This window comes from Leucopleurus acutus (genome assembly GCF_964270905.1).
Source record: "Leucopleurus acutus genome assembly, chromosome: 5".
In the NCBI taxonomy this organism is placed as follows: Eukaryota; Metazoa; Chordata; class Mammalia; order Artiodactyla; family Delphinidae; genus Leucopleurus; species Leucopleurus acutus.
In genome coordinates, this window is record NC_139147.1 from 38,174,178 (window position 1) to 38,187,112 (window position 12,935).

At 33.4% G+C, this 12,935-nt stretch overlaps 1 protein-coding gene across 7 annotated transcripts in view; it reads left to right on the forward strand.

The window, feature by feature from the left end:
- The window catches only part of CADM2 (cell adhesion molecule 2), a gene marked incomplete at both ends in the record, with an annotated part of 1,072,922 nt that overhangs the window by 195,038 nt on the left and 864,949 nt on the right, over positions 1-12,935 (forward strand). The window lies entirely within an intron of this gene.

The window sequence follows — 12,935 nt, forward strand, 5'->3', positions numbered from 1 at the left end:
CAATATAGTTGTCTCTTCCTGAATACCACAAAACTGTAATCACCATAGATTCATAGGAAGTCTTGATACCTTGCGAAGTAGTACCCTTGCAAGACTAAAAATCATCCTCTTACAGATTAAGGAGTAATCATCCTCTTACTTCTTCCCCAGGAGTGCTTGGCCATTCTTTGAGAAGCTTATGCTCCATTTCTCAGCCATTTCTCTTGCTGTGTGGGAAAGCAGGGTAGAGAGAGGATGATTGTATCCTCAGAAACTTCCTCCGCCCTTTGGGAGACCAGCAATGCCTCAAAAAGTGTTCCATGAATTTGTTCTGTAGTTGGAGCACATAGTAAACCATAATGCTGAAAAGAGATATCCACAGTTCAAATAGTGTCATTTTAGCATTATCTTTTAATAAGACATATAAACAATTAATAAATAGTGGCATTATAAATATGTTTGCTTTTAATTTTAAAAGCATCTATTTAGTCCACCCAGTTGAAATCATCTGCATCTAATTCTTTATAGTCTGAATCTGTTTAAATAGCAAATCAACCCTTGTATCCAGAGTATCAGAGAATTACAATTCTCTCAAGCACAGCCTATTTCCCCCTCTATTTTCACGGTGTCTTACCAATGGATATTGGTAGGTTGAATTTTCTGATAACTAGAAAGAAGCTACATGATCTTTTCTGGTACACCAGCATGTATATCCGAGTGAAGGTTAAGGTTAACTTAATTTCTCACTACAGTTGAAAATCAATTCTTCTACCCTTTTGTCCTAATCCTATCAACTACATAGAGAAGCTGTTCTATTCTTGAGTTATATTTGAATTTGCACATGAATTAAATTTTAGCTTTCAGAAACTGAAAGATTTTATAGGATGACAGGACCTTTTTGTCTGTATTTACCATAATAAGTAGTGACCCTAGAGAACGAAGGGGTTTTTCATAAGGGCCCTCTGCTAAGAATAAAGGGCAGTCAGAGGAGGAAGGTGGGAGTATATGTTCTTTCTGCTGCTGGGAATGGTGTACAAAAAGCATTACTACACTCACACAGATAGAAATATGCACTTTTAAAGGACAGTTAAGCTGTAGGTGTTAGTAACAAACTAATTACTTATATTTATCTGATAATTTTTCTGAGCTGCCAGAAATCTTCCACTGAAGAGAAAATATTTTTCTTATTACATTATAAAATAGCATATAGGTGTGATAATTGCCCTTACCAATTTGCTGAGCTAGGATTTTAAGTTATTTTATTTGCTGAAATTCAATCCATTAAGAAAATAAATCAGATGGCAAGCACACTTTGTAGAAGGTAATGTGGGTACACCATCTGATTATATAAAAGGGCAAAGTTCTCCTTCGTTTATGGAGGCTCACATCTTGGAATTTGCCTTCAAGTTCAATGAGCAGAGCAGTGATAGATTGGAACACAAGGATGTAACAGAGAACAAATGAGTATGGGTATGAAATTATATACCTAGGCCCAGCTTAGCCTCCAGATCAATATTGTCCCTGATTTGGGGAACACCAAAGAGGCTGCTCAGTTAGCCAAGTACAAATTCCTCTCTTTATTTAATTTTGAGCTTTTCTTTACTTATGCATCACTATATCCCTGGCCTTGCTCCTGTACCTTGAAATCCTTCCCTCTAAAAGTGTCCTTGTTGGTGAGTATGGATTTTTTTTTTTCCACTCCTGTTTTGTACCTACATGATCTGGTCTTCTCAACACTAGTTTTGCCCTTTTATTTACTCCCACTATGATTGTTACTAGAAACTTAAGAACCTTCATCTAGTTTAGCAGCCCTTTGTTATTTCAGTCCAGAGTAGAAGATGAACACATTTTCTCTCAAATATTGATAACCTTATGGGTTATGCTGCCAAACAAAGGCATTGATCTTCTCAACACATTGCCTAAGAGTAGCTGGTCATTGGGAAGCTGCACACATCAGCTCTTCACCTCCATTCCAAAAACCCAAGCCATGAAGTCTCCCTCACCATTTTCATTGTCAGAGCTCTTTATTCATCCTGGATAGCCTTCCTGTAGCATGCATCCCTAGTAGAGTTGGCCTTTTGTGGAAGTTTGAAATCCTCAGGGTTTCTCAGTATTCTTACTAAAGCAAATAGCTGTTATGGCTGGTAATAAAAACTGAGAATGGATTTAGTATAGAAATAAGTTGTGACACTGGTTAGTTGTGTATCATTATTTAGCTGTATGTGGTGTGGTATAAAAACACAGATTCACAGAGTACTTGGTTTTATGCTGGACACTGTAATAGTTTCTTTACAAAAGGGATTTTGTTTCTTCCACATAGTAGTTCTATCAGTTAGATTCCACTAAAATCCCTATTTTGTAGCAGCAAGCCTAAGTCTGAGTAAGGTTAAAAATTGCCCCAAGTTAAAAGAAAGTGGCCTTCAGATTCCATGGCCCAATGAATGTTGACCCAGTCTGAACATCAGAATCACCTTGAGAGATCCTGAAATCACTATGATTTTACCTGTGCATACCACTAAAATAATAATTCATTCCTTTCAACTAGTGAAATCAGAATCTCTGTAGTTGGGACCCCAACATTAATATTTTTAAAAACCCTGTAGGTGATCCTAATGGTCACTGAGGTATGTTCAATACTTTATCTTGTGCTTTCTTAATCATGTAAAAGATTAGGATGCTTGAGGTAGTACTCATTAGTATTAGTAGCAGGATTTTGGTGGTTCTTATGGGGAATAGGTTTTGGGGAGGACAAGCTAGAATATTAACATTTTATCATGCATATTTCTTCTTTGGAATTAGGTGTTTCTAGTTTTAGATAGCTAACTTATGAAGAAACTTTGGAAAAGCATACAGTTTCATTTGAAACTGCCTATATTCTTTTTCTCATAAATTTAGCATTCTCTTGCCCTTCATCATCCACTCTTCTGAACACAATGTGTACTTCATTCTAATGCACCTAGGATGAGCCAGCAACTAGACTGGCCTGCCTTGTTACAGGTTTATACCACAGGACAGATTGATTTGAGACAGTTAAGATAGAACTTAAAACAATCTTTTATTAATATTAGGAATGATTTGTTGAGTATATTAAAGAACTTTTAGGTTATCAAATATTATATGCTTTAGGAAAAGTTAATTTGATTTCAAATATCTGTTGATGGTAATTTCAGTATTTTAAAAATTCCTTACAATCCAAATTGTATATGTTGTAAATCTCAAACTACTTATTTCATTTCTTATTTTCTCTCTTCCCTTGAGGACAGATTGTTTTATATATTACTAGCTCACCTTTCAGCTTTTTAATACTAGTCTAGTCTAAACTTATTTCATATTATTTAATACTACTCTATATAATACTATTTAATGCTAGTCTACTTTCACACCTATTTTCCATATATGTAATCACTCTTAAATGGAGGCTGTGCCTGTGCACACATATGAGTGTGTTAGGCTGTTGGGTACATCATGCATATGCAAGGATGTATGCCCGAAGGAGACTATAGTCATGGTAACCTTCATGTGGACCCACAGCCTGCTCCATTACCCTGCTTTTGATTGAATCTGTGGCGACTGGGGCTACTTGATTCTCTTATGCTGCATTTACTTACAGCACTTTATGTTGTTCATCAGAGCAGGTTTGTCTGTTGTTCCTTAGCACTTAATGACTATGCAGTTTTGAGGTCATACCCCTCCTCCCATCAATTCCCTTTTATATTCTTCTTTTTTAGCTTACCAAATGTGACTACATAGATAACCTTCCATCATATATTTTTTCTAATGTGATTGCATTCAAAAAGGAGTATTTAAAAATATCCTTCTATTGGCAATTTGGAGAAGAAAATTCTGAAAATGGGAAAAAAATTACATGTATTGGAGATTAAGAATTTATTTTAGTGTTCTGTTATGATCATATACATGTGTTTGTGAGAGAATGATATGTGTGTGTGTGGAGGAAGGGAGCAGGGGAGGGATGTGATGAGAGTGAGAGCCAGAGTGAGATCTGAGCCCTATTTATACAAAATAGTTTACATGAAAACAAATAGCATATGTGTATATACATGTAACCAATTTACCACAAATGTATTTCATACTTTTTTCATTTAACCATTTGTATTTCTAACATCTCTCCATATCAGTAGATTTCAAAAATAATTTTGCAGTGATTGCATCATAGCCTATCAAAGCAATAGGACATAAGTTATTAACTATTCTAGTGTTGTTTACAGTTCATACTATTTCAAGTTTTGTAATATATATATTTTACATAAATATTTAATTAGAATCTTGTGTCATATTAGGAGGGGAATTTACTGGAACTAAAAGTAAACCCATTAATAAAAACCAAACACATCATAATTTTGGCAATTTGTTTTTCACAAAGTTTTACTCTTTGAAATTCTTTTCAGCAATTTAACTTTGTTATTTTTGTGTGTTTTATTTATTTATTTATTTATTTTTTATTTTTGGCTGCACTGGGGCTCTGTTGCTGCACCCGGGCTTTTCTCTAGTTGAGGAGAGCAGGGGCTACTCTTTGCTGCGGTGCACTGGCTTCTCATTGCGGTGGCTTCCCTTGTTGTGGAGTGCCAGCTCTAGAGTGCAGGCTCAATAGTTGTGGCGCACGGACTTAGTTGCTCCGTGGCAGGTAAGATCTTCCCGGACCAGGGCTCGAACCCGTGGCCCCTGCATTGGCAGGCGGATTTTTAACCACTGTGCCACCAGGGAAGCCCTAACTTTGTTTTTTAAAATAATCATTAATATGATTAAACACAGATAGATGTAGATATATATCTATATATACATACATACACATATGCGTACATATGAGAGGGAAGGTGGGTAGCTGAAAATGGCATCAAAATATTATTTTCTTTATTATTGAGATGGAATATTATCTATGCTTTAAATTTCTTTTTTTTTGAGCGAGGGTTTTCAGTACTTCCCATATTTTATTATTTATATTGTTAGCCAATAAATCCATTTATTTCTCCTTTACTCTTATGCTTATAAACTTCTTCCCAATCTTAAAATTAGTTATTCACATCTTGTATTTTCATTTCTGTAGTTTTAATTCTCATTTAACTCTTTAATGCATCTGGAATTCATTGTGATGATTATAAAGTAAGAAGCTAATTTGATTTTTCAAATGAAGTTAATTTTCTTTTGAAAAACAAAACTATGCTTTTCTCATTGTTTTTCAAGTTGCCCTTATACAGTGCACATGAACAGATAAAAATACAAACACACATGTACACATTTATATTAGGATCATTTCTAAGACTATTTATTGATCATTTTGTAGGTTTGTAAAAAATGAGATATTTAAATACCTAATGTAGAAGCCCTCTCATTCATGATCCTTCTCAAAATTTTTCTTGGATACTTTCTTCTGTTTATTATTATTGTTTTTTTAATTAATTTATTTTTTGTTTGTTTGTTTGTTTTATTTTTGGCTGTGTTGGGTCTTCGTTGCCGCTTGCGGGCTTTTCTCTGGTTGCAGTGAGCGGGGGCTACTCTTCATTGCAGTGTGCAGGCTTCTCATTGCAGTGTCTTCTCTTGTTGCAGAGCACGGGCTCTAGGTGTGCAGGCTTCAGTAGTTGTGGCGCGCAGGCGTAGTTGCTCCGCAGCATGTGGGATCTTCCCAGACCAGGGCTTGAACCCGCGTCGCCTGCACTGGCGGCAGATTCTTTAACACTGCACCACCAGGGAAGCCCTCTTCTGTTTATTCTTTCAGATAAAATTTTAAAGTGCTATTTCATGTTTAAAATACTCAATTGTTATTTTGTCTAAGCTTGCATAAATCTTACAAATTTGTTCTCAAGGAATTGACATTTATGCAATAGTTAGTCTTCCCATGTAGGAATAAGGCTCTGAGGAATTGCATAACCAGCTAAGGAATTTAATAATTGGAAGAGTTTCACATCTAATGGGAGAAAGAGGAAATAAATACTACTCCTGTCCTGAATGTAAAATGAAAATGATTGAATAATTTGTACCATATCTTTGACATGAACACTAAATTATTAGCCAGTTTCCCTTTTCTGTGTACTGTCTGTCTCAAAGTCGAAGTGAGCTCGTAAAGCTGAAGGAGAGATGCATATCTTGGTAAAGCCATTTTTTGTCTTGGTTCCATTAAATATAATATAGATGAGATATTCTATTTGTTTCATTCTGTTATGAAAAAGTATGCTCTCATGTTTTCTAATATTGATCACTTTAGCTGAACCAGAAAACATTTTCTATCATAGCATTCATTGATTGGTTTTGCTGAAATGAATGTCAGTATATTCAAGTTTTAAACATTTGATTTAGAGCTGTGGGGAAAAAAAAATGTTGACCAAAAGTTTTCAAGGATTTAGCTAAAATAATTGAAGGGGCAGGTGTCAAACAGCTCATTTTACCTGGTTGAGTGCTTATGCTATGTGGAGTCTGGGAGGAGGTCAGAAGGGAGGCTCCCTTCTCTTTCTGTATTCCAAAGCGTTGTCCTGGGCCCTCCATTTTCTCAGGGCCCTCTGCCAGCTTTGGGATTCCCACTGAAGAAGCTTAGTTAGCAGGCTATCGCTCTAAGCACAGGGCATCCACAGTTTCAGGGCTCAGGGACACAGCCTACTAAATTCTACGTGAAGTGCACAGAACATGCTGCCAATTATTCAGGGTTTAATCAACAACAAAGTAAATGAGTGCAGAAACCTGGGGATGGGATGTATTGTCTGCTGAAAGAGAAGATAAAATATTTCTGAGTCATATTGTTGATACATGTAGGAAGGTAAGGATGTATTAAATCAGGATGTAAATAGAAAAACTAAGTAGCTTTTTTTATAATCAAAAACTATTTGTTGCACAAATATTCATTGAGCTCACCAGATGGACCAGATATGTTCTGATAGGCATTTAGCAATTTATGTAACAGGCGAGTTCCTGCTTATATTCTGGGGTGTGGGTGAGTTCTTAGAGTTTGTTCTGTTAGTAGATCTCAAAATCTATGTCATCATGAGGAGGAAAAGGATGAATCCATGATCAAAGAAATGCTTCTACAGGAAAAATATGGACGTTGTAACAGGAGTTTCGCTACATGCAAATAATCCTAATTACAGGGATCTATATAGAATGCTTACCAAATATTCCTGATCACCATGCAATAAATGATGACTTTTTTTTATATCTACAAATGTATCAGAAAATTTCTGTAGGTTTTATAGGTTTACACTTCTAAACATTCTTGCTAATTTTACCTTTTAATTTAATGATTCTGGTAGCAGCAGACTTAACTAGAAAGACCATTATTTTGAAGTATCAAAAGTCTAATGGAAGTCATTTAATAGATACCTGCTATTAAAAAATTATGGTTAGTTTGTATTTCTAGGGTTTATTTAAAAAAGGCTTGTCTGCAGATCACTTCATTCCAATGAGATTTATATATTACTTATTAACATAATATTTTAAAATAGTAATATCTCTACAGTTTACATATTATAGTCTTACTTGGGATTTAATCTTAGAATTTCAGCTTTTACTTATAGATTCAAATTACACAGCAAAAATATTTTCCAGAAAGTTATCAAGATTTATTCTTCTGTGAATTATGTATTGATTGACAACATCCTTAGCAACAACGTATTTGTAAGTTAAATAGTGCCGCTATAATATCAAAAAATAGCATGTATTATGTGAACGGAGATAGAAATATTTTAAAGAAAATAAACATATATATGTAGGTCACTTGGAAGAAATATATAATTAATTTATTATCTTTGTAATTAGAATGATCATATCATTAACAAAAACCAGTAATACAGTATTGCATTTCTGTGAGTTGCAGATCTCTAGTCCATGTTTAAAAGACTGTAGAAGTCTTTGAAAGGCTTTGTAGGTTGAATTTATTACAAGCACTTTATTTGTTGGGATCCATAGCTAATTAAGTAGGTGTTTGCCAGATGACATTTAAGAGAGATCTTAAAACTCTGGTAAAAAGTTCATATAACAAGATGGGAAAAGGGGTGCAAAGCATCTTGGGCATCAGGAACCACATGAACTGAAGTGAAAAAAAGGGAGAGAGTTCAATAAACACTGACTAGTACCTCTTAGCGATATGAAAGATAAATTGATATGTCAGCGGCTGTCAGGCTGTGGACGGATTGAAGGATATAGAATTTGTAATTTATTTGGAGAACAAAATGGACCCTCAGGACTTTGCACCCTCAGACCATAAAGCTTTAAGATATAAAAAATACATACATAACACATCTACATACTCCTGTCCCCACAAAATGAGAATTGTTATATATTAAAACATAAAGGCTATAAAAATCCTTATTTATTTGCCTCTTCACTTTAAATCATTTCACTTAGTTGTTTTTGTTTGTTTGTTTGTTTTTTTGCGGTACGCGGGCCTCTCACTGTTGTGGCCTCTCCCGTTGCGAAGCACAGGCTCCGGATGCGCAGGCTCAGCGGCCATGGCTCACGGGCCCAGCCGCTCCGCGGCATGTGGAATCCCCCCGGACCGGGGCACGAACCCGTGTCCCCTGCATCGGCAGGCGGACTCTCAACCACTGCGCCACTAGGGAAGCCCTCACTTAGTTTTTATGGCTATCTGTATTCATGTAATAGCTTAGAAGTAATTTTTATATGTTGTCACAAACTTTGGTATCAATTTCAGTACTTAAAATTGATACCATTAAATTTGCACATATTATATTTGAAGAAACTGCTAGTATGAAAGGAATAGCCACAGGATTCATTTTTGTCCTTGGATTTCTTTGCCTTCTTTGCTTGTCTTATATACTTTTCATGTGCAATCTTGAGATAGGTGTGTGAAGGTGAGCTGGTGGCTTATGATGGACAAAGAAGATAACTGGCAGATATTGGCAAGTCTCATGAAATGTTTAGTTACTTCCTGGTATTGTCTTTTAAAAATATTTTAAGGATATGGCATTACAGACAATATCAAGATATAATTCATAATATCTCTCTTAAGGAGAGAAGAGATATAGAGAATTTTGAGAGATGTCAGGGTAAATCTTTTCTCCTGTTTGGGCCCAATTCTGCCTCTAGCCTTTGCCTTTAATCAACTCTCTGACATAGATCTTATTTTCAAAATCCTAAATACCCAAATAGCAGTCCATCAGGGGAATGTGTGGCCTCAATGAATTCCAGTATTTAAAGTTAAAATTTCCTCCATTTCCTGGTAGAGGATGCTGTAGGCATACATCTCCTGAGACTTGTTCAGAATGCAATCAGGCATGTCTTGATTTGTATAGGCAAATCTCAGCAATTGCTTTATTATTTCTTTTAGAATGAGAATCTGCCCCAAATGAATAGACAAACGAGGATGTGCCCTCACTTGGAGATTTATCTTTCACGTGTTTAAACATGATGCTATTTATACATTATTTTTGTAGAATAGTGCATTTTACATGAAGAATTTATTCCCATTTTTAAATGACAAACTTGCTTTCAAACTTGATAAGAGGATGTAACATGTTTTTCAACAAAATATTGTATGTAGAAGTAGACAAGTACTACCTTGAATATTAAATGCATTTCTTAATACATACACACATTTAATATCAATCTGAGACCTCACATGGGATGAAAAATGTTGAAAATATCTAAAAGTCCAAAGGTCAATAGCTTCATGATAAAGAAGCCCAGAATATAGGAAAACTATTTTTAAATTAAATCTGCTAACTGGGGACTGTAATAAGCTATCTTACCAATTTCATACACTTATTTCTAGTTCATAAAATCAGAGCTCTTGAATTACACTTATCTTTACATATATGCAAAACACATTGCAAAGGACAGATGTTAAAATACGCCATCCCTTCCATGAGATGATATTGCTTCCACAAAATTTATTTATTCTCTAAATAAAGCTAAATACATTCACAGACCTTTAAAGAAAAACAGTTTACTCAGTGATATGAGAAATGTTTAAGAACTTAAGAATGCAGTTAAAAAGGAAGTCCCAAGGTATTTTAAAAATTATTCCTTATGCTATATTGCTTTAGGCTTCACTAAATTTGCAAGAGGAAATAAACATTTTTCATATTGATGTAATGTATGCTTAAGGGTATACAATAATTTTAATATGTGTTTTTTCCATAGTGATAGATACTTCTAATAGAAAAAAAAATACACTTAAGTATTTAGAATATTTAGGGATTCCTTTGCTTTTGTAGGTCTTAGGTAATGAACAAATGTGATAAATGTGTATAAATATCATCCTTTAAGATGCAGAGTTTACCAGCTTAAGAAGTTACATTTTCGAAAAATGCAGGCAACAGTCTATAAAATGTTCAAGTTGCATTTAAAATTGGTTACTGTTTTTCTCAGAGTGATACAGTATTTGCCTCTTAGGAAAATTAAATTACTAACCGGTAATTATAGTTCTCTGAATGTAATATTCTCAGTGGATTTGTATGAACTATCTTGGGGCATTTTGGCATGTGAGATGTAGTCATGTAGCTACATTGTAAAATAAAGAAAATTAAGTTCTGATAGATTGTATCTTAAATTTGTCTAGTATCTTTCTATAAAGGCACTCTTTTATTTTTCCTTCCCAACAGTCTTGCGAAGTAGATTCACTTAATCCAGATATAGTTCTTTAAGGCACAGAAAGTTTGAAATGTAGGCCTGCGATAATAATATCATTTATAGAGCTGGAATTAAAATCAGTGCTGATAACTCTTAGTGAAGCTCTACTCTGTTATATTGAGTCTGCCTTTGTATTTGCTAAATTATGTAGCAAAGCAATACAAATGGAATGTGCTAATCTATAGAAGAGAAAGATTTAAAACACCCCTTTCCCACACTATCCCATGTGCTTTAATTTTTGGAAAATTTAATTCAGTGTGATGTTCTATTTTAAACTGTATTAAAAATACATTTTAAAATTTGTATATAGTATAGAAATTCAATTATTCTGTAATGGGATAAAAAGCATAAAGTATCTCTAGATTCTAGAATAAAAATATTGAAACATAACTGTTCTATTTACGGTTGTAGAACAATAACAAATACTTTACCCTTTGAGGAATCATAAATAGTAAAATACATATTTCTATTGACTCAAAATTTTTATAGCATAATATACTTAAGAAAGAACTAATAACTTCTTGAAAATATAAAGACCATTAGTCTTCATATAATGTTGACTTAAGGAAATTTTAAAAGAATAATTTAAAAGTTTAAATTCTTCTAAATTCCAAATGGTTGCTTACTGTTGCCAAGTCAAAATATTTTTTCTTCTTTCATTTATGTCCAAAATAGTAAGTTTAAATATTACTTTTAAAATACATGAGGTGACTCATGAGTAGAGAGTTAGGAAAACAGGTGAATGCCATTATGATAGATACTTGGATGGTAAAAATGCCAATCATGCCATAGAATTTTACCCCCATTTTTCTTAAGTAGAATTCTATTTATTCATATTGCATAGAAATAGAGTTAATTAAAGTTAGATTTATTTACTTATATGAACATCTGGAAACAAATGTTCAATTAAGAGAAAAACATCTAGTTCAAAATATCTATTTCAAAAGCAAATTTTCATACTATTGAAGCATGTCTTAGTTTTTCTTTTAGAAATACAGATTGCATGATAACAAATAATTATTTCCTAAAGCCTTTATCAATATATTTAAGGTTGCGAGATTAACCTTTATTTCAGATGAATATTCGTGTTTCTAATTTTAAAGAATGGATGATTTCAAAAGATTCTAGTATAAAGCATGACTTCCAGGCAGAATTTTGAAGCTCACATGGGAATTAGATGCATTTTTCCCTCCGATAATGCATTATTCAGTGGAAAAATGCAGTGTAAATTTGAGTGACTATGCCCAGCTCTAAATTCCATTTAAAATTTGAGAAATATTTTATTATATAATCATCAAAGATAATTATTTTTGCAGTCATTTTACATTATGGGAAAAGAAATAGATAAGAAAATAAGTATAAATTTAAGCATAAAAAGTCTAATAACTTATAGAATACTCATTTTTAGTATGACATTTTGTAATAATAAAAGCAGCTAACATTGAAAGCAACTATGAGTGCCAGTGCCTTTAGGCAGTATTTCATTTCAGATTTACAATAGCTTTGCATGGAGAGGTAAGTTATCCTACCAAACTGAGAGGGAGCAGAACTGGAAATGAAACCCAAATCAGCCTAACTCTAAAATGCATACCCTCAGCTAATATGTTGTTCTTCCCCATTAATTTTATTTCATTATTAAAACCTTTAAATCCATTTCCAAGTTTTAATTTATCAAAAATATTTTATTTTACATTTAATACTATTCAGTACCTTTCTTTGAAAGATAATATCCTGTATTACAAATGTAGCATGTGCTAATTATAAAGTATACAAAAAATGAAAATTACATCACAGAAAAAAAATTTAATTACCTGCAGTCATACTACCCAAATCTTATTTACTCATTAATCACAAATTCCTTGGACTCTTTCCATAGTTTGGCACATATAGACCCATACAGGCTCAGGTAGGCACAAAGGTTAGGTGCCCTCCATCATAGAGCTTGGAGCCTAAACAGTGAAAGGAACTAAGACTGAATGAAACTTTTTGATTTTTACATAAAGTGATAATGTTAATTGTAATGTTTATAAGTTGATTTTTCTGAAAGGATTAATGTGTATAATTGTCCGTATTGTCAATTTTTATATTATTTATAATACATATTTTTCTAGTAAATATGTATGTTATAATAATTTTAACATTTAGTTTTCTAATTTTCACAATTTATTTGCTATTTAATAAACATAATTCAGATAACCTCTAAAAAACACATTTTTATTGTATAAAACCAGACAAATTCATACTAATTATATTTGGTATCATTAAAAATGGTATCTTTTGCCTAAATTTTGCCTAATCTGTAAATTTCCTTGCTGGTACTGATGCCTAAGACATCATTTCTTTTTTCACTATCTCAATCATAT